This window comes from Macaca fascicularis, chromosome 1 (assembly GCF_037993035.2).
Source record: "Macaca fascicularis isolate 582-1 chromosome 1, T2T-MFA8v1.1".
NCBI lineage: Eukaryota > Metazoa > Chordata > Mammalia > Primates > Cercopithecidae > Macaca > Macaca fascicularis.
The window spans coordinates 138,607,468-138,634,344 of record NC_088375.1 but is presented as its reverse complement, the minus strand read 5'-3'; the positions used below and the strand labels follow the sequence as shown (position 1 = coordinate 138,634,344).

Below are 26,877 nucleotides of genomic sequence, written 5' to 3'. Positions count from 1 at the left end.
GGGAGGCCTCACAATCATGGTGGAGGGAAAGGAGAAGCAAATCACCTCTTACATGGATTGTGGCAGGCAAAGAGAGAGCTTGCGCAGGGAAACTCCCATTTTTAAAACCATCAGTTCTCGTGAGACATATTCACTATTACAAGAACAGCACAGGAAAGACCTGCCCTGATAATTCAATTATCTCCCACAGGTCACAAAGTGAGACTCTGTCTCAAAAAAAAAAAAAAAGAAAAAATTCTGATATATGCTACCTCATGAATGAACCCTTGAGGACATTATGCTAAGTGAAATCATTCAGTCACAAAAGGTAAATACCATACAATTCCACTAATATAAGGTATTTTGAATAGTTAAATCATAGAGACAAAAAGTAAAAATGTCACAGGCTCTTTGGGGTGTTGCTTCACCAGCTGGAAGCCTCAGTAACTAGTGGTGCCTTTGTCCAAGTTTTGTTCTGACCCACTGATCACATTCGGCTCAGCAGGCTGAGCTTGGCTTATGCTCCCAGCCTGGATTGCATGCCTGCCAAGGGCAAACGGGGTGTTGAGGGGTGTGTGAGTGAGTGAGCATGGGGTCCAGCCACTGTGCACAGGCCGGGCATAGGCATTGGCTCCCTGGTGAGGCCGCAGCTGGACCAGGCATACCATAAGCAGCTTCCATGGCTGACACCGGGGAATGTGGTGACACCCAGAAGCTTGGAAATGCCAGGAACCACCAAGCCCTAAAAGGGCATCACAGCCCTGACTGGGGAAACTCCTAGGTCTGGACTCCCCAGAGGGCCACAGCTCTTTTCCCCTTCTCTCTTCTACCCTTGTTGCACACAACACATGGAGCAAGGGACATGTTTCAGAATTGTGTTACAGCTTTTTTTAGCTCTGCCATTCCACGAGTCCTGAGTTCTTGTCCTGTATCCAGGAAGAATGAGGTACACAGACAAGTGGAGGGTGAGCAAGATGAAGAGGAACTTTATTGAGGACAATTTAAAGGAGACCAGCAGTGGGTTGCTCCTCTCTGTAGCCAGGGTGTCCAGACAAGCGTTCAGCTCTCGGCAGAGAAGGTAGCTCTTCTCTGCAGGCAGGTTGTCCCATGGTCTCCCTGCTCTCAGCAGAGAGGAGACCCTAGAGTGAACAGCTCCTTTTTGCAATCCTAACATCTTTTCTGGTCTGGCTGAGTCTGGAGCTTTTTATGGACCTCAGTGGGGAGGAAGAGTGTGCCTACTGGTCCACAGGGGGCTATGAGCAGGCCCGGAAAAAGCATCACAAGTTCCCACTCCAGTCCACAGGACCGGCAGTCCAGCCCCCAGGCTTCAGGCCTTCCCTGGCTGGAAGGTAAGGCTTCAGGAGGGACCCACCCGCTTCCATCCAGGAGCCTTTCTGCCTCTTTCTGCCTCACATATTCTCATTTGTTTGTGGGATATAAAAATCAGAACAATTGAACACATGGAGACAGAGAGTAGAAGGGGTGGGGAGGGCAGGAAGAGATGGTTAGTGGTAAATAAATAGAAAGAATGAATAAAGCCTGGTATTTGATAGTACAATGGGGTGACTATAGTCAAAATAACTGTACATTTTAAAATAACTAAAAGAGTATAATTGGATTGTTTATACTACTAAGGATATATTCTTGATGAAATGGATACCACATTTGCCCTGATGTGATTATTACATGTTGCATGTCTGTATCAAGATATCACACATGCCCCCCAAACTGGGCATGGTGGCTCACACCTGTAATCCCAGCACTTTGGGAGTCCTAGGTGGGCAGATCACCTGAGGTCAGGAGTTTGAGACCAGCCTGGCTAACATGGCAAAACGCTGTCTTTACTAAAAATACAAAAATTAGCCAGGCATGGTGGCAAACACCTGTAATCCCAGCTATTTGGGAGGCTGAGGCATAAGAATCACTTGAACATGGGAGGCAGAGGTTGCAGTGAGCTGCGATCATGCCACAGCACTCCAGCCTGGGTGACAGAGGGTGACTTGGCCTCAAAAAAAAAAAAAAAAAAAAGTCATGTACCCCATAAATATGTATGTCTAGTATCTATGAATCCACAGAAATTGAAAATGAGAAAATAAAAATCAAAGTGAATTATGCCATATGCTTGTGGTTGAAAACTGTATAAATGTAGAAGTAATAACAAGAACAAATCAGCTTTTTTACCCTAACATCTATATGTGATCCCATTGTTAATATTTTAATGTTTCCTTTCATAAACGCAATACATACACACATATATATGTACATTATGTAATTGTGTAATTGTCATTTTATGTATATATAATTCATTTATATAAAGTCGTGCATCACATAATGTCTCAGTCAATGATGAATTAAATATAAACTTGTTCTATAAGATTATAGCAAAGCTGAAAAATTCCTATGCCTAGTGATTTGTGCTACAATTTCCTACAGTATTCAGTACATTAACATGCTGTGCAAGTTTGTAGCCTAGAAGCAATAGGCTATACCATGTAGCCTAGGTGTGTAGTAGGCTCCAATATCTCCGAAATACTGATTTCCTTCCTTTGTAAGGAAGGTACACTCCATGATGTTCACACAATGGCAAAACCACCTAATGACGCATTTCTTAAAGTACATCCCCATCATTAAGGGACACATGAGTATACCTCCTTTAACATAAATAGTACAAAACACAAATATTTTTTGATGTCATCATATATGCTTCAAAGACAACCTTTATGTACTTGCATAATATCTTATTGTGTAGATTTACTGTAAATTAGCCAGACATTAAGCTATTTTCAATGTTTTATTATTATAAGTAAGATGAAACTAAAAATATGTATCATAACTTTTTAAAAACTTTTGATTATTTTCTCATGCTATTTGTGGAAAATAAATTTTAAGTCCACAACTTGTGAATTTTTAAAGGCTCTTGGTACCTATTTCCAATTTTTTTTTTTCTACAGCTTAGACCAAATTACTTTCCCAGCAATACGGTGTAGGAGTGTGGATTTCTTTGCATTCTTGGCTACACTGAACATTCATTTTACAAAATATTTCCACTTGGTAGATAAAAGATATAACATGGATTTGATTTGCTTTTCTTTGATTACTAATAAACGTTATTTTATAAGATTATTTGTCCTTTCTCTGTCTTTTAAAGTTATTGTTTCATTGCCTTTGCTCGTTTTATTTTTTTAAGGGTCTTTTTAGGTATTTTAAACTTTTTTTCCTATTCTGAAACCTATAGAAAAATTTTGAGCAGGGAGGTGATATATGATCAGATCTGTTTTCTTTTTCTACTTAACAGTGTAAAACATTTTGAATAAAACATATGGGGATAGATTTAAGCATATTTACATAGTACTAGTCTCACATGTATGCATTTCTCCCTTTTTAAATAAATTAAATTAAAATTTTTAAGCTGCCAAGTGGCACAGACTGGCAATATACATACTCCTTAAGTTACACAACAGTCAAGCAGCTAAAGTCACGATTTATGTATGTGTGCCCAATTAGAAAAGAGGCTGGTGCCAAGATAATCACAAATTTGCCATAAACTAAAGTTCATTACTGTTACATGAGAAAAGATATTGGAAGAACTTCTTTTATTTGTTCCAGTTGTCCTAGAAAAGGAAAAGGATTATGAGAAACATTTCATATAAAAGCACAGCTAACATTTATTAAATGCTGACGAAACATGTAACACTTAAATACATGTATTAAGTAATTTAATCTTCACAACAACCTATGAAATAGCTCCCGTCTTTCGCTCCATTTTATGGATTAAGAAACTGAGGCACAAGGCCGGGCGTGGTGGCTCACACCTGTAATCCCAGCACTTTGGGAGGCCGAGGCAGGTGGATCACGAAGTCAGAGAAACCATCCTGGCTAACAGGGTGAAACCCCTTCTGTACTAAAAATTAAAAAAAAAAAAAAAAACAGATTAGGCGGGCGTGGCGGCCGGAGCCTGTAGTCCCAGCTACTCGGGAGGCTGAGGCAGGAGAATGGTGCGAACGCGGGAGGCGGGGCTTGCAGTGAGTCCATGTTGCACCACTATACTCCAGCCTGGGCGACAGAGCGAGACTCCATCTCAAAAAAAAAAAAAGGAAACTGAGGCACAAGTTCAAGTGACTTTCCCAAGGTGATTTAATAAGTAAGTACTAGAGCTGTGTTTTGATTCGAGGCAGCCTGGCCTTGGAATTTATACAACCTCCTTGCTAGTAGCCTTTCAATTTCAATTCCATTTAATCTTTCAATTCAATTTAACTGCATTTACTGAACAGCTGCATACTAGACACTGTAAACAACTTATGGAGATAAAAGATAAATACCGTATAGTTCCTCCTTCTAAAAGTGCAGACAAATGAAGGTGACATGCCCATAAAGAGTGGCAAATAATGTGAAAAAGGCGGAGGATTCTACGGAAGCAGAAGGGAAGTGTACCACGTTTAGCCTCAGAGAGATAATACCTGTGCTGGGGTTAAAGAATGAGGAGAGAAGTTAGCCAGGTGAACGAAGAAAAACAACAATTAGGGTAGATGTTGACAAATGTTGTCAATACCTCTTAAAGAGTTAGTTTTGTGCTGAAAGTTGGAAATATAACTCTGAACAAATCAGAAAAGTTTTCTGCACTAAAAATGAGTGTATGTCAGCTACTAAATAAGAAATCAACAAGATATAGATTGTGAACAATACTATGAAGAAAGCAAATGAGAAACAAGGTACTAGAGAGAGAAAAAAAAAACTGGGAATGTGTTTTAAGTGAGGTGTTCAGGGAGGGACTGTCTGGGAGCCAGTCACGTGGAGATACGGAGAAAACCAGATCTCCACATGAGAGGCAACAGCAAGAGTAAAAGCCCTAAGGTAGAAAGGAGCTTAATACGGTCTGGAAAGTGAAAGAAAGCCAAAGAGGGTAGAGCATAGTGAGCAAGAAGTGTCAGAGGATGTCTGAGATATACAGGCAGAGCCAAATTTTACAGCCTCTTGTAGGTGATAGTAAGGAGATTATATTTATCTTATGTGCATTAGAGAGTTATTGATAGGCTTTTAAGCCGGGGTCACTACATCATCTCACTTCTCATTCAGGCTGTTTGGGGAGAGAATGGATTAAGCAGGGCACAAGCAGAAGCTGAGAGATCTTCAAGGAGGCCTTGGTTAGCGGTCCAGCTGAAATATGGTGAAGAAACAGATGCCATAGTAAGGAGCTTGAACTTTCTTTTGCAAGTGATAGAGACTCCTGAAGAGTATTTTAGCAGGGAAGTTATGTGACATAAATTGAGGCTTAGCTAGACCACTTTATTAAAGTTATGGGGATCTGAGGGAAGCAAAATCACTTGTCAGAAAATTTTTTCCAACACATTGTGTGATACATAACAGAATTTATTTGTGTGATTATAAATATGTATCTTGTTTTTCCAAATGAGGCTTTCTTTCTGGAGATGCAGAAGACTCTCAAAAGACATTATAAAGATATCATTTGACTTCTTTTTCTCTTTCATGAGGACTCTTGTCTTGACAGAGTACTTCCAAAGTAGATTTTTGTCATCTCTTAGGGTTAACATCTAGATTTTTGCTTCAGAGAGGAGCTGATGTGACTGCAGCAGAGAGAAAAACGGTGAAAGAGAGCTGTTATATATTTGCCTTTTCTCTGTTTACTAAACTGTCAGATGACTCTCTAGCATTGATCATGAGGCCCTTGACAATCTGGTCACCATTATCCTTCATTTGTAATTTGAATGCTAGGTAAAGGGGACCGCTGCCCTGGACCCCTGCTTTGGACGCCACATGTTAAATCGGTCAGATAGTATGGATGCAGTTGATGCTTTCGTAAGAAAGTATTGTTTCCCAGGAGTTCTGAGCATCTGTTTTGCTTCTTTGCCTTCCAGTCTGTACTTGTGGAAGCACTCATAAGTAGTGCTGAGTTCACTATAGTTGTACACAGCAGCCAAGGAGCATTTTTCAAGGTTAAACAATTCAACTTACTCTCATATTTGTTATATAGAGGTTTAGTTGTAACATGTATGAAGCATGATACCAATTCTTTTTATTGGCAAGGAGGTGGACACAAAAACTAGAATTGTATAAAGTTTCAATTTTTGGAAAAATATTTAATAATATTAAAATTTAAATTTTTTGAAATTAAATAATGGAAATGCTCATTTTAATTATAGCTTTTAATTTTAGTTAAATATATTTCATTAAAATACTTTTAAACATCAGATATAATTTTCAACTTTAAATATTTTTATTAAATATTTGATTGAATATTTGATAAAATATATTTGATAAATGATATACTAATTATTTTAACTAAATATATTTAATATGTCAATATTAAATATTTGATTGTGTATTTGATGATATCAAAGTGAATCTTTTAATATCAAATAGTTGAATATCAACATGATTTGTTCACCAACTACAATTTTATTTCATCTTTTAGTTTTAATAGATAATGTTTAATATTTTAAAATAAGGAAATTTGTTAAGTAATTTTTATTTTTATATTGATTTAGTTTGTGCTTTTGATGAAAATACATCTAATATTTAATTATTTTGAATATAATTATATTTTATTTGTTGATTCTGTAAGTTATTAATGGAAAACAAGTATGTAAAAGCTTATTTATAACAACAGAGTGATTTTGTTGAATTGAAAAGAAGAAAATGCCATAAAATAAATATATAATAATTTATGAATTGTGTTTATTTTATTACTCATCCAAACATTGATGGTCCATCCCCAGAAATGTCCAATAGTAATTAAAGTTAATTACCTGTGCTTTTTTGCCCATTTTTAGTAATATAAAACTATACCTTTATAGGTATCTTCTGATTTTGTTGTTATAAAGATACATTTGTGAAGTAAGAGATGGTATATTTTATAGCTTGATTTATAATTTTTAAATGTTTAGACGTATGATATAGGGACCTCCATCTATCCTTGTCCTAGGTATGGCAAATGTTAGAGGAGGGCCTGTTGATACTCACACACATTTCTGCTATATGGAGGTTTCACAGCTGCCTGAACAACTCTGCTCCTCCGCTCTCTTCTGCTTAGCTCACTCCTATTCATCATTCAGTGTTTGGCCCCAGTGTCAGTATTCTCTGATCCCTGAATCTAGACTTAGTCACTCTCTTCTCAGGAGTCCCACTACACTTTTCATGTTTTCTTATGATTATCCATTTACATGGGTCCAAGCCTTCTTCTCTACTGTGAGCTCTTTGAGGCCAGGCATTCCTCATTCATCTCAGTATTATTAATGCTTATCACAGAGCCTGGCCTATAGCCTGTGCCCTCCATAAGTGTTTGAGGGAAAAATGAACACTCACACCCACTCTCCATCTGTAGAGAAGTGCTTGTGTTCACACATTGCATTTGCTCTTGTGTGATGAGACATACTGCATATACCCAAATATATACACACTCTCCCACATATACAGATTTTTTGGAACATGCTTCCCAAATCAAACAATACATTTGTGTGATACAGACTTTTAAAATTCTGATCTTATTTCCTTTTCAAGTTGAATGCAAATCTTTCTCTTCCTACTCTTTGAGTTGCTAATACAAAGTTGACATTATCATATATTCTTAAGATTGAGAGTACTTGCTTTTTTTATTTTGCTAATGTTATTGTTTTAACTATTTAAGCATTTTTTTTTTTTGCAGCTCAGCTTGTTAACACTATATAATAACAATGTAAAAAGAAATACCTTGCAGTTTGTCGTACTTAAGTGAAAGACATTTATTTAAAAAAATCTTCCAATGAGATTATTCCAGAACTTTTCTCTACAACAATGAATATTGATACCAAGCATACTCACTCCCCGTGCAAAACAGTTCTTTGACCAAGCTTACTTTCCTATTTTCATGCTAAACAATATTGGGGCCAGGCAAAAATAATTTAGCTTCTTGCTTCAGGAAACTGCCTGCTCCTAGAAGATAAGACTTGAACCAACTAAAGAGATTACTTATCCAGACTAACAGCTTGTTCATCAAGAACTCTTTCAAGACTCTCCCCTCACTGTGCCCACCAATCCAGGTCTATTCTATCGTAAAATCTGCAGAATCCCAACCAGTATGCCTTTTTGCAAGACTTGCCTTAAAATCACCCTCTACACTCTGTAAATATCCTCCCCTGACATCCTCCTTCTCAGCTCAGACACTACTAAGACTGTATTATTATGATAAAGTTCTGCTTTACTGTGTTACATCTAATAAATTTAGTTTTTCTTGGTAGACAGTTTTTCTGGTGATCTTTTTAGGGATTAAACGTTTGAAAAATCCTCTAGATTCTACCAAAATATAGTGTCTCAAGACCCTGGAATTGGATTAGCATATTCCCCAAAGACCCCTTGAGCTTCCTGTCTACAGTGTCTCTGACTGCAATGGATAATAGATACCCCAGTGGGTTAGAGCTATGATTAAAAAAAAAAAAAAAAATCAGCTCCCAAATATTTCCTAGGAATAAGAAATCTTGTTTCAAATTCTTTGATTATCTGATCAGAAGTGAAATCTTTTTGCTTTGAGAAAAGCTGTCTTGGGACTAAAAACACTGCTGTTTGTCTTTCTGTCCATCCTCAACACTTTCTGCTGAATGTATATAAGAAGATGATCAAAAAAAAAAAAAAAAAAAAAAAAAGAAGATGGGTATAGGTTTGAGGAGTTCATCTCTTGAGTAGTTCAAAATTTTATAAGAGAAACTTTACCTTGGGTTTCCTATTAAACTCTTATGAGACCTTTCCTCAGTCTTATTTTATCCATGGGCACTTGGGTCAAGGCAAGTTTTCTACTCCAAATTTTCCATTTGGAATTGGAGATGGCTAACTAGCAGGTTAGGGTATGATGGGTAGTTTTATATGTTAGCTTGCTTGAGCTAAGAAATGCCCAGATAGTTGGTAAGACATTATTTCTGGGTTTGTATATGAGGGTGTTTCTGGAAGGGATTAACATTTGCATCAGTAGACTGAGTAAAGGAGATCACTATCATCAGCGTGGGTGGGTCTCATCCAATTAGCTGAGGGCCTGAATAGAACAAAAAGACAGAAGAAGGACAAAATCTCTCCATTTTTAAGCTGAGACATCCATCTTCTCTTGACCCAGTACATCAGCACTACTGGTTCTTGGGCCTTCAGACTCTGATAACATATTCTATTGGCCCCTGGCTTTCAGAGCCTCAAACTCAGATTTACTACTGACTCTCCAGTTTCTCAGGGATTTGGATTTGGGCTGGAACTACACCACCAGCTTTCTGAGTCTTCTAGCCTGCAGAGCACAGATTTTGGGATTTCTCAGCCTCCATCATTGTGTGAACCAATTCCTTATAATACATCTCCCTATATGCATCTACATATATTCTATAGGTTCTGTTTCTCTAGAAATCTAATACAAGGAACAATGGGCATAAGCAATATATCCAGAATACCATTGCTTTCATGGGGATGTCTCAGTCCAAGTCCATGCCCCAGTGCAGCTGGGGAGATCCCAGTGTGAAAGGCTCATGGGACCTGAGGGGATAATTATATATTATGTAAAGGTCCTTGAGCCCTGGACCTCAGAAGAGTGTTGGGAAGTTTGTTTCTATCATGTGTTTTCACTATAGTTCATTTATGTATACATTTAAGTGGAAGAATTTTACCAAGGATAATTTATTTTGGCAAACTTTTAATTTGAACAAAACTATTCATTTGAGAGATACTTTAGGAAAAGAATGGTCTGCAATTTTCATTGACGTAAGAACCTCACAAAAGACATTTAGTTTCTCAAATTGATGCTTTCAACAGATTCCTTAGCCATGGCAAATGAGAACTATAAAAGCCTTAAAACTATTTTTCTTAGACCCTCCTGAACTTCCATGTGAATATAACTGCCTTTATTCCATTCTTCCTCCTTCCTAGGCTCCTACATTACCCTATTCCCACCCCTTCTCCTGACTCATCTCCTTTCCCTTCTACACAACAAGAAACTCCCAAATCTCAAATGTTTTTTAGAGTTAAACCCACTTCAGAACAGATCAAGTTCTGTTGTGGTTGACTTTAAGCCCTGATCTTTGTCTGAATTGAAAGCCATTGTTAACTATTTTCTAAAGCCTACACACAAAATAGAGACAGAAATTTACAAGAGAATTTGGAGTTGTTCTAATAGTGGATTACTTAGAAATCTCAGATTTATATCATTTGGCTCATATATTAATAGGAATCTCATAGGCAAAAAAAAAAAAAAGAACAAAAGAAAAAGAAAAAGAAAAATTGAATGGAAAAGTCAGAGTGGGTAGATTCTGAGTGACCTAATAGACATTGAATTGTAGGGAAGATTAGAGGGGTTAGAAAAGCTGTAGATGTAGAGCAAGAGCTATAAGATGCCATCCTCAAAGTCTGTTCTGTAAAAATAGATTGTACTGTAATCTTGTTCTACAGGCAAAGACAGCATGAATCTACTGGTGACTTCAGGAGTAGGCTTTTTAACACCTTTAGACAGCTTTCAGGAATAGATCCAGGAGCAGATGTGACCCTAACTCTATCTTCACTTTCTTTGAACAACTTTAAGCCAGAACCAGGGGATTTAATATGAAAGCAAAAACAGGAATGGGAACTAGCTCTGTTGCTTGGTCTGTAGTCATTCACTGAACATCTTGAAATAGCCTTAAAACACAATTTGAATAAGGTGTAGTATGAATTAGTGGTCTCACTCATAAAGAAACTGGATGTTCCCTACTCCATCACAAGAACATGGGTAGAGAGTTATTAATAAAGACACTCATAAACAATGTAAGCGGAAAAAACAATGATAAAACAATTGCACTGTGATAGTTAGAAACTGAAGGAAATATTGGAGTGGGTAGACATTGAAAATGCTCCAAAGGGAAATTCAGCATTTATTTTCCCATTTTTACCCTCAAATTTACAAGTAGAAATTTCTGCAAATGTTAAAGGACAATCTGCCAGATTGTTTATTGATACCACAGACTCTGCCACCAGTACACAACCTTTCTCTTAGAATCAAGAAACTAGTAATCTCTAGATATTCCTTCATCTTAGTCTGTAACCACCACCCTTTGACTTTTAGCCAAATAACATTTTTCCCCTTCTCTGTGATACCACATCTGTGAACTTAATAGGGAAGGATCTAGTGAGCAAATTAAATATTTAGATTAAGTGTTCCACTGTTGACCTCTTGAAATCCTGAGGATTCTCCTAGTCATAATCAGATAATAACTAATTGGGATATTCACATACTGGTTTCTTTGCATCTTAAATAAGCCCAATATGAAAATCTTCTCAATATATGAGACTACTTGTGGCAAAAAAATTCCACTTATGTTGGCAAAATTATTGCTGCTTGCTGTGATCTGGATGTTTGTGTCTCTCTCAGATTCAAATGTTGAATTCTAATCACGAAGGTTATGGTATCAGAAGGTGGACCTTTGGGAGATGATTGTGCTTTTATAAAATAGGCTCTTAGACCTGCCTTGACCCTTCTCCCATGGGAGAACACGGTGAGATGGTGCCTTCTAGGCACCTGGAAACAGGCCCTCACCAGACACTAAATCTGTCAGCACCTTGATCTTGGATTTCCCAGTCTCCAGAACTGGAGAAATGATTTTCTACAGTTTATCAGCTACATATTTGATGGTAATTTGCTATGGCATCCCAAAAGGACTAAGGCAGTGCCAAAAGCATCAGGGTTCAGATCGATCCACACAAATCTTGGTCCAAGTTTGCACAACACTGTTTAAAGCCGAAAACTCAAAAGGCTAAAACCAGTAGTTAAAAGAGTACTAGAGAAGGGGCTCTTTATATCTAGTACAATTCCTGTAATTTTCCTTACCTCCCAGTTAACAAACCATACAGAAAAGGACACGGATTCATCCAGGACTTTGAGGCAATAAACAAAATAATCATTCTGTCTTCTTTTCCCTGTGGTTGTGAACCCATTTATGTGTTACTTGAAGATACATTTTTTTCTTTTTTAAAGTTATAGGTCTGTGTTCTGCCATCTTTATCGTCTTTAGCTGTTTGCCTCTTCCTGGGGAGTCAAAAATATACCTGGGCCCTCTCATTTTTGGCAAAGATGAATTAGCCCTCCGTCCTCCTCAAAACTAAAAAACATGGATGTAACAAAACAAACAGATTCTAAAATGCAGAAAGAGGGTAGACTGCCTAGGGACTTCTTGACTTGAGGAATGACATGGCAGCTAACCATGTGGTTTTTATTGTTCCCTCCCGTATATTTCCTAAAGGGAGCTTCCAAGATCTCCATCCCAGAGTCAGCAACAGGTTTGTTGTCCATAGCTAAAAGACTGGGAAAAAGGTAGCCTAAGAACCGAAAACTACTTTGGCAATACCTGCCCTATGCCAAATAAACATCAACAAATAAATTGCATTCCTCCCTGCAGTTTCAGTGGAACTGAGCAGAAAGCTGGTGTCCCTTGACATCCTCCTACCCTGTGGAAGTAAGTTCAAGTTGTGATATGCAGATTCCTCTGCTGTCAGCAGACAAAGTAAAGACCTAGTCTATCCCTTTCCAGGTAGAAGTCCTACTTGCAGGTAGTGCTTCTATCTGTCTGGTGGAAATAGACAGCGCTCTGATATTTCCCCCAAGCAGTGCCAACACGGTCTGATGGTGAGCTGAGACTTCACATCCACCCAACAACAATGAGACATAATGAGGAGGTGCAAGGCAATAGTCACCACTGTGCTTCACCATCCACCTTCAGGATCCATGGAGCCCAGCCAGGAGCTGAGCCTTCATCTTCTGCTGGCATCCACGAGACTATACGAGGTGGTACGAGTTGAGGCTAGTCTACCAGCACTCCACTTTCACCTCACTGTTGGTGTCACAGGAGCCCTACAGAGCCCAAACTTCCACACCTACCTGAAGGCAATGAGACCGAACAGGGCAGTATGAAGCAGAGCTAGTCGGCACTCTGGTTCCCCTGCCTACCCCAGTGTCAGTGGGTCCCCGTGGGGAGCTGAGCTTATAGTGTTCAAGAACACTGAACAATGCAATGTACACAAAGTAGGCTGGTCAATATTCTTCTCTCCCCATCCTGTGCAGAGCTGAGCACACACTTCCACCTGGATCAACAAAGCACAATGAGGTGATGGGAGGTGGGCTAAAAGTTGGCATTCTTTGCCCAAAATGGAAGAACCCAGGTATATTTTCGACTCCCCAGGAGGAGACAAACAGCTAAAGGCAATAAAGATGGCAAAATACAAATCCACATCAATTGTTGTAATTTTATGCCAGTAACTTTTGTTGTGCTTTATTAAACAGCAATAGATGGTTGATATAGAATTGGGGCCCTGGAAGAAGTGTGGTGCTTTAATAAATTCTGAAATATGTGGCATTGTGGCATTGATTTTGTGATTAGGTGGCAGGCAGAAGCCTGACAAGGCTAAAGGAGGTTACCAGTGAGGGCACAAAGACCTGAAGGTTGTGGCAGAAATTGTCATTGCAGTAACATGGAAACATAGGAAGAGAGGAAACATACCCTATAAACTCAATGGTATGGTAAAGAGATTTCCACGCAGAGTGCTGAAGAAACTGTGGATTTTTCTAGCTGCTTATAATAAAACGTGGGAAGAGAGAAAATAAACTATTCAGTCTTAAAGTTGGGTTTAAAGGAAAAGTAGAGGCTCCAGATATTCTTTCTAGAAAGCAGAAGGTTCTCAAAGTAAGAAATATCCTATGGCAAAGATCAAATTCAGGGTTATACCTAGAAAAAATAAAGCTGAAAATATGGTTAGTAAAATCCCTTATTAAAATCTTAGAAACATTTAAATCAGCACCTCAAAGACTCTTTCAAGAAGACCATATGTCTTCTAACGATGGTATGTGTATGCGTCACACATTCTCTCCAGTAAGTAATAGGACTTCAAAGAAGTCCAAGGTCATTATTCTACAACAGCTGCAAAGACCCAGGGAGAGAAGAACCTATTCTGAAAATGCCTATGGGTGTGGTTTTGTTTAATAGTGTGGAATATAAATCAATTTGTAAGAAGACAAAAAGCCTTAAAAAGAATTATAACAGCTTGGAGAGAAAAGGGTAGAGACAATACAAATTTAAAAAGTAGCCTTTGGGCTCTTGAATGTCTATAAGTAAGAAGCAGGTTGAGAAAATTACTTAACTGCAAACACAAGCTATTTCTTTGGGAAGGAAAGCAGACCAGAGGGCAGAGCCAAGAGATGATAGAATGATTACCAGAGAGTTATTACTTGTCCTTAGTCAAGGAACTGGCCACATGTGCCCTGCTTGTCTCTAAATTGTTGTGGATCAATTATTGTGTACCTTCTACCTGCCCCTGTTTTTGAACAGGAATGACTGTGCTTCTTCAGCTAATGTACATTTGGCATGTGTAGAGCTAATAATTTGTCTTTTTTGTTCATAGATTTTTAGATCAAAAAGAATTGTACTCAAGGAATTGAAGCTATGGAGCCTCTGCCACATCTGGACCTGATTTTGATGACAAGATCCTGTCCCTCAAGCCTGAGACTAATTTGATAATTTGATGAATCTTTTTGGAGAGTCATGGGAGGAATGTAAACAATTTGTGGCCAAAGGAGAACTATGGTAGTTTGAAGATGTGGACACAAATTATCTGAGATTCTTCTCATTGAAAGGTGGTGCTGCTTATGTCTCCACCCCTTAAAAACAAGCCGGCTTGTGACTTTGATCTATAGTATATGGTGGGCGTGATGCCATGAAACTGCAATTACTAGCATCAGGAAACCTACTTGCTACAAACCCAACAACGTGCAATGATCAGATCCCAATTTAGACTGTAAAAAGACCAATATCAGAGACTAAGAATTGAGATCAAACATACCTTCTTCATGTACTAAACAATTCTGGGGCCAAATATTGTCTACTGTCTCTATGCTAAATAGTACTGAAACCAGGTAAAATTAACTACTTAGCTGCTTGTTCCAGGAAATACCTGCTCTTGGAAGAAATAAGTTAACCCACGTGTATTAGTCTCTTTTCTGCTGCTATAACGGAGTATTACAGACTAGATAATTATTTTGAAAAGTTTATTTGACCTGCAATTCTGGAGGTTAGAAAATCTAAGAGGATGGCACTGGTGTCTGGTGAGGGTCGTGTTATAGTGGAGGAGTGGAGGATGGAAGCACACACATGAGACAGAGAGAGAAATCAGGCCAAACTTACTTCTCTAATCCCATCTCAGGATAACTAACCCATTCCTGTGATAATAGCATTAATTATCTCATGAGAGCCCTCCTAACCTAATTACCTCTTAAAGACCCCACATCAATAAAATATCAACATGAGTTTTGGAAGGGACATATATTTAAATAATAGCACCAACTAAAGAGCTTACTTATCTTGCTCATCAAAACTTTCTTCAAGACTTTCATCATGTTGTGTCTATCCACCCAAAACTATTATTTCATACCCTTTGTTCCTTCCCAACTAATTTTAGATGCTATGGTTTAAATGTTGAAATTCATGTATTGAAACCTAGTCACCAATTTATGGTATTAGGAGATTGTCCTTTGGGAGGTGATTGGCCACAAGGGCTTCACGCTCATTAATGGGATTAGTGTTCTTCTAAAAGAGGCCGCAGAGAGCTGCGTTTCCCCCTCCACTATGTGAGAACGCAGTGAGAATTTGTTCTCAATGTATCAGGAAATGGGCACTCAGCAGACACAGATTATGCCAGCACTTTGATCTTAGATTTTCCAACCTATAGAACTGTGAGAAATGAATTTCTGTTGTTTCTAAGCCACCAAGTTATGGTATTTTGTTATAGCAGCCAGAACGGATGAAGAAACTCCACCTTGCCTTAACATGACTCATTTCTGGCCCTGAAATCCCATAAACACTTTCCCTTGATGTCTTCCTTTTGAGACACTATTAATATTCTGTCAAGGTTGTAGTCTGCTTTAGTATAATAAGCTAGTTTTTTTTTTTTTTTTTTTAACCCATAGGTTTTTCAGGTGGATTTGTGTGTGTGTGTGTGTGTGTGTGTGTGTGTGTGTGTGTGTGTGTAGCTAATAGTCAACATCACCTTATCAAGAACAACTGTCTGAATATTAACTTGCTTAGGATGTTTGTCTAGGGAGATGTTGATTGTGTGGATGAGTTTAATCTTACTAATGTTCCACATGGGTATTCTAAGGCTGAGTCAAGGCATTTTTCTAACATAACATGACAGCATTAAATGATCCATTCCTAGTGTGTTTTTATTCCACACCACACATTTGTAGACCTAGGACTACAAACATTATCTATGCCATTATAATCACATTTTTTGGTCCTTTTCTAACTCATGATTCATAGGATATTCCTGGAACTAGGACACATATTTAACACTAATACTGTCATAAAAGTGCTCCACTATTGCAATTTACATGTTCACAAAACAATACTCTTTTGTAAACAAAATAAATTTTCTAACTGTAATTGAACATCAAATTCAAGGCCAGATTGCCTAAGACAAGGTCAATTCAATTACAATTTACACAATTGAGTAACTTAAAGCACACATACATTTACACACATTCATACATACTTCTTTCAAAACTGTACTCAAGAAAATACTTTCCTGCTTACCACTGAAGGCATATATCGCTACTGGCATCTAGGCATTTTTGTTTGGGTAATCTACCTGAGTAAGGCAAGGCTTTTAATGGATGGGAATAAATGAGAGATATGACTGTGTCAAGCTGAAAGTTTCAAGATCTTTCAAGTTACATAAAAATGAATCTGTAAATGGTCTCAGAATGCAAAGTTGGAGCTGCAATTGGACATCAAATCAGTTGCAAAAAGTGTACAGCAGCCATTGCTCAAGTTCAGACTCAGCTTGCAGTTTTGCAAAGAAGTTCCAGGAATAGTTTGTTGGCCTTGTCCCATCTTCTGAAATAATCTGATGAAGCATGAATTTCTTAAAAGGTTGCCAATTTGTTAGTGTGAATTTGCTCATTCTTCTCCTGAATTTTACCTTCACAGCCTCTTAAGAGATGCTCACATATTATTGCAACTCACGGGAGCATAAAGAGGGCTGATCCCTCTTCATCAGGGTTGGAGGAGCCTGGTGAATTTGAGGTGCTGTTATTGCTGAGAAGGGAAGCATATTCTTTTAAATACAAGCTTCACAGTGATTAAAAACAAAAACTATAAACAAGCAACTCCTTTTTCTTTCCATTTCTGATAGCAGTTCGATTCTTCTTTTCTAATCTGAAAAAATTCACTCTAGGGTGGGTTGAATGGTGTCCCTTGCTGCCAGCGGGGCTGGTTGCTGTGACATGGTAGCTGTGGGTGGGCTCCAAGGTGACAAGAAAGACTTCCAAACCTAGCTGAATCACTTCCACTCCAAGGTCCATGTAATCCACATCACCCCATGTCCTGTTTCTGAGGGTCAGAGACTCTGGACATTCCTGACCCACTGCTCCTCAGTGGGGCTCAAGATCCCTGATTTTATAATTTTTTTAAAAAAAGGAAAACACAAATAAAACCAAAAATAAAAAAAGCAATCACTCTTTCTCTAGTTACATGCAGTGACTGACTCTCATTTAGCTTGATTTGCCCAATTTATTCATATCAATTAATTGGATAATGAGTCACCAACAGTCTTTAGGTTTTACAGAATCATTATCCTCATTTCCTAATTTACTTCCAGGGAAATGATGTATGTAAACATTTTCTCAAAAAAGGGGGAGTGTACTCATTTTTCAATATATACAAATCTTTATTTTTTCATTCCAACTCCCATCTCAAAATATGCCAATGTTTCCTGAAGTCCTCTCAGAACGTTTGTCCTATTTATAGCTCCCCTTCCGTCTATTTAACACTGTTTTGAGGTGCTGTTTCTAAAATGCAGATCTGACTCCTCCAGCCACACTTCCAGGCTCAAAAGTCTTTGCAGCTTTCTATCACCTTTAAAACAGGATCCCAAGTGTCCTCCCCGGTCTGGGCCCCGACCAGGTCTGTCCACTATTCGGCACCCATCTTTAAACTGGCATTTTTCTGACTTGCATTTTCTTCCCTTGCCCCCTGGCTCGTCACAAACTGCTCCTGTTGTTTACATTGCTTTTTGCCATGGGTTCTCCTGGCACATGTTTGTCTAGTGGCTGGTTCCTTCTTCTCTGGGGCCCCGAATCTTCTTAGCAGTGGTTCCAGATTACCTCTTCCTCAGTGTTTCTTGCTAGTTTAGGTGTCCCTCTTCAGAGGTCCTCTCTCAGAATTGCCACACTGTGTGTCCATCATTGACTTTGTTTTCCATCTCTCCTTCTTCACAAGAAGCTCTTTCAGGACAGGAACCGCCTTTTCTTTGTGAATGCTCAGAATTCCACTAGTGCCAGGCACAAAGGGAACTCTTAGCTTCTCTGTCGAGTGAATGAAATGAATGATGAGGGGTTCTAAGGAACTGTGTAGCCTTTCACAAGAAATGTCCTCTGTTAAAGATAGGGTAGGACTGCCTTTCTTCCTACTCTTAGGGAAAGCTCTGTGTCATCAAACTTCAGATATTTCAAAGTCAGTGCTTTTAGGACAAAATATTCCACTGGAGCCTAGAAAGCTGCAAGAGGCAACAGGCTTGCAAGAGAAAGGGTCCCGAACATCTTGGATCATGTCTGGTTCTTGGTAAAAAGACACAAGATGACTGTCTTTTTTATTCTTTTTTAGTGAATCTTTATTAATTTAGCAAATAATTTTCGAGCACTATGTGCCTGGCACTGTGGATTCAGTAACAAACAAGATATAAGTGATCTGTCTTCACCAAGTTGAAATGGATCATGAGCGAAAAACATTAAATTCTCAAACAAATGATTGCTAAATTCCAGGCACTTGGGGTAAAGGTTGTGAAGGAGATGCAGAGTATCTTGAGAAGCTGCAAATTTTAGTTTTTATAGAGACATGAGCCACATTTCTTTATTCCAAGAAAATATTTTATTAATATGTAATTCAATCTGATCTGTGGGGACAGTAAGGACTTCTCTAAGAAAGGCCTACGAATTAATTTAGGGATGGTTGGTGGCCAAAATAAATTTAGGAACAGCATGCATAGAAACCCCACAAAAGAGAATGGAAACAGGGGTATTATCCCTGGAGAGTGGTGAGTAAGGAGTAAAGTCAGAGTGGATAGGGCTTGTGTGATGCCCTTTCATAACCACTTGCTGACTCACTGAACAAGTCTTGATCACTCAAGCCCTTGTTACATTTGCAATAAAGTCTTGTGGATTTAATCCATAGAGAAATGGAAAGCTTCTGAAGGTTTTCAGCAGAGGAGTTGCAAGTTTCCATTACGCTCTTTAAAGTATTGTTCTGGCTATTGTTTGGAGTGAAAGAGTAGTGAAGGTGGGTAGGTCATCAAGGCAACAAATTTATCCAGGCAGTCTCTGTGAACATGCCTGTGATTGGGTGTGCGTGGTAAGACTTTCTGTTCAAGTTTCCTCAGTGGTATGTAATATGGTTCTTGCTCTAAAGGTAACTCCATAGCTAGGAGCCAAGTCTCAAAGCCTCATGAGCGGAAGTGGATACATCTCAGAATTGGGTTTCCTGATATGCACAACTGTATCCTTCATCTGCCAGACCCTGGCATTGTTTACTGGAGAAGATGTCATAGGAAGATGGGCCATGTCATTGAGCCACTGCAGTCACATGAACAGCCATTTGGAGATTCCAGAATTGATGGTTCAGGTTGAGTACCCCTTATCTGAAATGCTTGGCAACAGAAGCATTTTGGATTTGGGATTTTTTCATATTTTGACATGTTTGCACTCTATACTTACCAGTTGAGTATCCCTAATCTGAAAATCCAAAACTGGAATTGCTTCAGTGAGCATTTCCTTTGAGTACCATGGCAGTGCTCAGAAAGTTTCAGATTTCAGAGCATTTTGGATTTTGAATTTTTGGATTAGGGATGCTTAACCTGAACCTACAATTTAAAAGTGCTTGATAATCAAGTCAAATCCGACGTTGGATCATGAGAGTTGGCTTAAATAGCCCTTCCTCTATTTACCAGTCTGTCTTGTTCTGCTGAAAGCTTGGGAATTGAGGGGAAAGAGATATCATGGATCCCTGTTGCCTGTAAACTCCTGAAAGAAGAACAATATGTTTTTTTAGCTCCTGGGTGTCAGGGTTCTTATTCAACTTTGTGTCCTCTATCACCTAGGAAAGCCTGGAAGTTAGTAGGTCTTCAATTAATAGAAAGTCTTATCGCATAATCGTTAAAGAGCTGAGGCTTTATGGGCAAATGAGAGTTTAAGTCCTGAATCCACTAATTCTCAATAGTTTCTTGGGCAAGTTAATGAACCTTCCTAAGCCTCAAGTTTTTTATCAGCAAGATAATGATTAAATGCCAAATTCTCAGTTAAATGCCTAGTAAATAAAAAGAACCGAATGTATTTTAGCTCTTATTATTAATGTTGATTGAATGCAAAAATACATTCATGATGAAACAAACCATTTTACAAAACTGGGGATGAAGAAAAGAGCAAGATGTGCTAAATTTATGGGCTCATCATATTTAATAGGCTTTTTAATGTCTGCAGTTATTCTGTTTCTGGGATAAGATTTGATGTATTTTATATATTAATTCACATAATAATGGATGTTTTTGTGGTAATCAGCATATAACCTGGATGAAAACTGAAATGTGTATTTACAGCCTGCCAAAGTCTACCTGAGAAGCCAAACTTCTGTTGCTTAGATCCAACTATGGGGTATTGGTATGGCCATGGCTTTGGAATAGTGGTGTGATCCAACTAAACTTGGACATAGTGGTCTAGTCAAGTAGCAAAAGTATTTGGTTAGCATAGAGGAAGTGAGGGTTGGGGGAGGCACATAGCTCATAGTATTGGTCTGGGGACATGCCTGGCTGAAATGCTTTTTGGAAGTATTTCAAAGTCAAATACAAATAGTTTTACGTAAGTTATTGCTATTTTCTACTTTAGGTAAACTGGATGATGTGGTGAAACAATATTGCCTGGAATTCCTGAAGAAAAGACCAGTCATTAAAATTTGAGACTACTGCACAATTCTGAAATCTGAATCATTTCCAAAGATAGATTTTGGTTAGAGCACCTGTGTATATTCTGTCATTATTAATTTGTGTCTGCCTTTTTATAGGTTTCTAAAATCGTATGTTTTTAAATTTTACAAACTCAGGCAAATAAAATAAAACCACCCATAATCCTATCACCTTAACACAGCCTTGGCCAATATTAGTTTTTTGTTATATATATTTTTAAGTCTTTTTTTCTATTCACTCTTTTAATTTACCTGTAGCCATTGTGTATATAAAAATTTATATCTTCCTATCTTCTTACTTAGCATTTATTACAAATAGTTTCTCACATTATATGATCTCAGCTATTGTAAGCATCATTTTATTATTTATTATTCTTATAAGATTATAACTGATACCTACTAAAATGCTCATGGTGCAAAACAGTTGTAAATTAAAGTTATATCTTACACAACCTCAAATTCTAAAGCCAGTATAGAAGTCAAAAATTACTTCTGGGTGGATTATTCTTGGAATTTCTTTAAACAACTATAAAATGAGCATACAAAACCATAACTTCTTCTCTGTCAATGAAAAACATTGACAGAAAAACTATAACACTCAATTCTTCTCAATTTCTTCTCAAAAATATTGACAAAGCCATACTACTTATTTATCTGGTTACGGAAATTTTCTTTTCTTTTTCTTTCTTTTTTTTTTTTTTTTTTTTTGAGATGGAGTGGCGTGATCTCTGCTCACTGCAAACTCCACTTCCCGGGTTTATGCCATTCTCCTGCCTCAGCCTCTCGAGTAGCTGGGACTACAGGTGCCCGCCACCACGCCTGGCTAATTTTTTGTATTTTTAGTAGAGACGGGGTTTCACCGTGTTAGCCAGAATGGTCTCGATCTCCTGACCTCGTGATCCGCCTGCCTCGGCCTCCCAAAGTGCTGGGATTACAGGCGTGAGCCACCGCGCCCGGCCTGGTTATGGAAATATTCTAAGTTATGTTCATAGGAGAAACTTTAAAACCATGCACATATGTTTTTCACAAATTTCCAAGAAGCAATGTTGGTTATAGCATGTGTGATTTCATTTACTGCCAGAAGCAAGAAACCATTGAGAGAAATGACTGGCATAGTAGTCAGTATTACATGACTCTCTGTCTCTCTCTCTCTCTCTCTCTCTCTCCCTCCCCTCTTTCTCTCCCTCACCCTTTGTCTCTCTCTGGTGAAGTTAATGTTTGTGAGTTATATTGAAGTACCATACAACTTCGTCATTGAAAATACTGCTTGTCCTTTCACCCTCTCTCCCCACGTGAACACCAGATGTAACACCTTTAAATATTTTTTAGCGCATTGGCCAGCCAAAGTAAGCCCTAACATTAATTCCATAGATATTTACAGGTGTAACAACTAACTAAACATTCAATATGCTTTTCATGCAGTATTTTTTGCACACACAGTGAATGGCTTCCATAAAGAATATCAATGATGACTATAATACTAACACACAGTTCCCAAAGCTCTATTCTGTGTCAGGTTCTGGTTTATCACTTTGCACGCATTTTTTACATCATCTTCACAATGATCTACTGAGGTAGATGTGATTATGAGAGGTTAGTAACTTGCTGAACATCATGGAGCCAGTAATTGGTAGAGCTGGGTCTACAATCCCAGGTCTGTATGACTTCAAAGAGCAGCATGCTAACTGCTGCTATGAATGTCACTGTACATTTAAACAATATGCTGATATATCTCTCTCTTGATTTATAATTTTTATATTGACTCCCTGCTATTAAATCTGAGGATACTAACTTGCATATGCTTCTAGGATGACAAACTTGTCCAGACTTGCCTGGGACTTTCCCTTAATCCCAGCAAACCCATCAGTTTAGAGCAAACTGTCTCTTGGCAGGTGTGCTTCACATTCTAAGTTATTTTAACAGTTTCTCTAATTATTAACTTACAGTTACTACTAACTAGTAGTTCTGAGAGTTTTAATCCTACTTAATACCTATTTAAAATAACTTAAATACATATAATTACATTTTAATATATTTAAAATATTTTAAATATATGAAATATTTATATATAACATACATAATATATATTTTAAATATATGAAATGTAATATATATTTATATATAAATACATAAAATATTTAAATATATTAAAATATACTTAGATATCTGTATAATAATCTATTGTAAACACTAGACAGTATCTCTTACCTTCCAATATGCAAAATAGTACATTCATATAGTGGAGATTAATACTCATTCAGTGCCCTTCCCTTTTCTCTTCCTCCCACTTGCAGACTGCTGCCAGCTATGTATGAGTGTTGTGTACTTTCTGTTCTGCATACCTGAAATTCATTGTAATAAACTTTATGTAGTCATTGATTCTAAGCATGGAAAACGTGTAAACAGCATTTGCAACATTACGATTAAATAAATAATATTCATTTTATTTAAGTAAGTGACTGGACACCTAGAGCAGGAAATGTCACTGCTGCTAAGCCTGTCTTAGTTATGGGAGTTTGTTCCTTTAAGGAGTGTGTTCCTTGAAGCATCCAAATTAAATAGAAGGTCATTTTCTCTGTTGGTCAATTTTTCAATTCATGTGACATTTGCTTCCTATTTGGAAAATTACTTTATTGGTGAAATTTTTGTTTTTGTTTTCTCTGGAATTTGTAATTGCCTTTTTTTGTTGACAAAAGGAGCATGCGCCTTTCTCAAGTTATCACTAATATCTTGCAACTTTTTTTTTTTTTTTTTTTTTTTAGACGGAGTCTTGCCCTGTTGCCCAGGCTGGAGTGCAGTGGTGTGATCTCGGCTCACTGCAAGCTCTGCCTCCCGGGTTCACACCACTCTCCTGTCTCAGCCTCCCGAGTAGCTGGGACTACAGGCGCCCGCCACCGCACCCGGCTCATTTTTTGTATTTTTAGTGGAGACGGTGTTTCACCATGTTAGCTGGGAAGGTCTCTATCTCCTGACCTTGTGATCCTCCCACCTGAGCCTCCCAAAGTGCTGGGATTACAGGCGTGAGCTACCGCGCCCGGCCATCTTGCAACTTTTTAAACAAATTATCTGTTGAATGGAATTTGTTATGTTCTTCATGAGTATATTATGGTTCTTACTGGGCCCATTGCCTTCTAGGGGTGCTGCATGGCACAGTGCTCCTCCTGGAACTGTGTTTGAAGTTCTTCTGCATTTGTTCCCACTGTTGTTTTGTTTTTTACTTTGCATTTTGTTCCTACGGTTTCATTTTTCTTTTCATTTACTGGAGTCCATTTTCAGGTAATATTTTTAGGATATATACATGGAGATAAACATTTCTTATTTCTTGACTCACTTTTAACTGACATTTTGAAAGAAAATGAAATTCAAATTCAAAACAATTTTCCTTCAGAACTGTGAAGACATTACTTCATCATTGTTGATAAGACATGTGAAGACAATATAACAATTCCTTTTTGAGAAGCCTTGTTTCCTCCGCCTTCCCACCCGCCATGCTAATATTATTTTCATCTAAAGTAATTTTTCTATTTATCACTAAATATGTTTATGTTTTGTGTGTTTTTAAGTGTCATTTGCTTAAGGATCTCGAAGGGGTTATACATACACACACATGCTCTCACACACACACATGCTCTCATGCACACACATCTGTATGATTATTTCTGTCAACTAGTACAAAACGTTCAGTAAAGTTTTCTTTTAGTGAGATCTAGTTCCAGGAGACTATTCCTATTCTTGGTTTCACATACTGTTGTAAATCAGATCCATTCCTTCATTTTCTATTCTTTCATCTACATACCCCTGTGGGTTTATTATGCATTCAATTTCAATATGTATCTTATGACTATTACATTACCACTGGTATGGTGCTCTATTTTCTTTCCCTTTATGTACCATACCTTTTCAAAGCATTTGGAAGGATACTAATCATTCAACTTCTCATGAAATTTTTGATGAATGATATGAAGTAAGTAGAAAGAGATGTCTTTCAAGTGGAGAGGAAGGAGGTTTGGTTTTTTTTTTTTTTTTTTGCATGTGATGTTTTAATAAGATTTCTCTTACACTCTTACCCGTATCCTCACAATTTTCCTTGAGTAATGACATGGATATAAAGACTCCCCTAGATGTAGCAATTTTAAAAGAATACTTACATTGTGAAATTGGAATGGCCTGAAGCAATGCCTTTATTTCCTTGTCAAATCTCATAAACTGAAAAAGTATTAAAGAAATGGTATTGGGGACTTTGAGAGAAGAGAGTCTTCTTTTCTGATTCTCTTTCTTTCTATTCCCCCAACACTGCCCTGGTGGGCATGAGACTGCTACAGGGGTTGTTCTTTGAACAGTCAGACAAGTGATTGTCCTTTTCCAAAGACATGCTTGAAGTAGATGCTCTGAGAGCACAGGACTTTCTCGCAGAAAAGAGGATCGGCCATTCTTCCATCCTAGAATTGGGAGTTGGCATCAGCTGGTACTAAATTCATGAACTTTCTTGCAGAAAATGGGATAGAAAGTGTGTTAGTTGCTCTCATGAGATGAAAAGGATCTGCTACATTAAAGAATGATAATACTAATAATGATAACTAAGAGTAATAAAATGAATACTGATAACAGTAATAGTTAATGCCATTGAACACTTTTGGGTGCCAGTAACAATGCTAGATACTTACCACATATTATTTTACATAATTCTCACAATAACATTATGAGGTTAGTGGCTATTGTAGTCTCTGCCTTTTTTTTTTTTTTTTTTTTTTTTTTTTGAGACAGAGTCTCGCTCTGTCACCTAGGCTGGAGTGCAGTGGCACCATCCTGGCTCACTGCAAGCTCTGCCTCCTGGATTTATGCCATTCTCCTGCCTCAGCCTCCCGAGTAGCTGGGACTACAGTCACACAACACCACACCTGGCTAATTTTTGTATTTTCAGTCGAGATGGGGTTTCACAATGTTGGCCAGGATGGTCTCAATCTCTTGACCTCATGATCCACTCACCTCGGCCTCCCAAAGTGCTGGGATTGCAGGTGTGAGCCACCGCACTCAGCTTTCACTTTTTTATAAAGAGAAAATGTGGTTTAGAGAAGTTGAGCTACTTGCCCAAGGTCAAAGTTAAATAACTGATGTAGCCAAGATTTAAAGTGAAGTCACTGCACCACAGAACACGAGCTCCTAAGCACTACTGCTGTCATTTGCCAATGCTAACCACTTAATATGGTTTGGCTCTGAGTCCCCACCCAAATCTCATCTTGAATTGTAATCTCCAAGTGTTGAAGGAGGGGCCTGGTGGAAAAATGCCTGGGACATGGGGGCTGCCTTTCCCCTTACTGTTTTCATGTTAGAGCTCAAGATTTGATGGTTTTAAAGTGTGGCACGTCCCCTTCGCTTGCTCTTTCTCCTGCTGCCATGTTAGAGGTGACTGCTTCCCCTTTGCCTTCTGCCATGATTATAAGTTTTCTGAGGCCTCCCTGACCATGCAGAACTGTGAGTCAATTAAACTCTTTTCTTTATAAACTACCTAGTCTCAGGTATTTGTTTATAGCAGTGTGAAAATGGACTAATACACCACTCTGCCTAATTAGTCCACGGAAGGATTTTATCTAAAAAAAATCTCTAATAAAAAGATTTATGCAAGGAATTAGAAGCCCAAGCACCAGATTATGCATAAAGCTAAAAAAAAAAAAAAGGCAAAAACAAAATGCACACATCCACACATATGCAAAACACAAAACAAACAAAGAAAAACCTTTCCTCAGAGTTATTTTGATGTAAAATCCAGCAATATCTGTGACCCTTCCAATTACTAGGCAAGGATGTTTGGGTGGTTTTAGGCATTTTTACTTTTGGAGGTTTTCCAAGATCATATCAAATGTATTTTAATGTGCTTATATCCCATGTTCAAACTAATTTCTGTATAACAAAATAA

The 26,877-nt window shown here is 38.0% G+C and overlaps 1 long non-coding RNA gene across 4 annotated transcripts in view; it reads left to right on the top strand.

Moving 5' to 3' along the window:
• The window catches only part of LOC102121041 (uncharacterized), a 293,022-nt gene extending 266,372 nt beyond the window's left edge, over nt 1-26,650 (top strand). For 3 of the 4 annotated variants that reach the window (XR_010576886.2, XR_010576884.2, XR_010576885.2), the window contains 2 exons: nt 14,362-14,872; nt 20,888-26,650. This is a non-coding gene — a long non-coding RNA (uncharacterized lncRNA). Of the gene's footprint in view, nt 1-14,361; nt 14,873-19,418; nt 19,632-20,887 lie in introns of all 4 variants that reach the window. The other variant, XR_012429113.1, reaches the window with a different exon arrangement.
• The last annotated feature ends 227 nt before the right edge of the window (nt 26,651-26,877 follow it).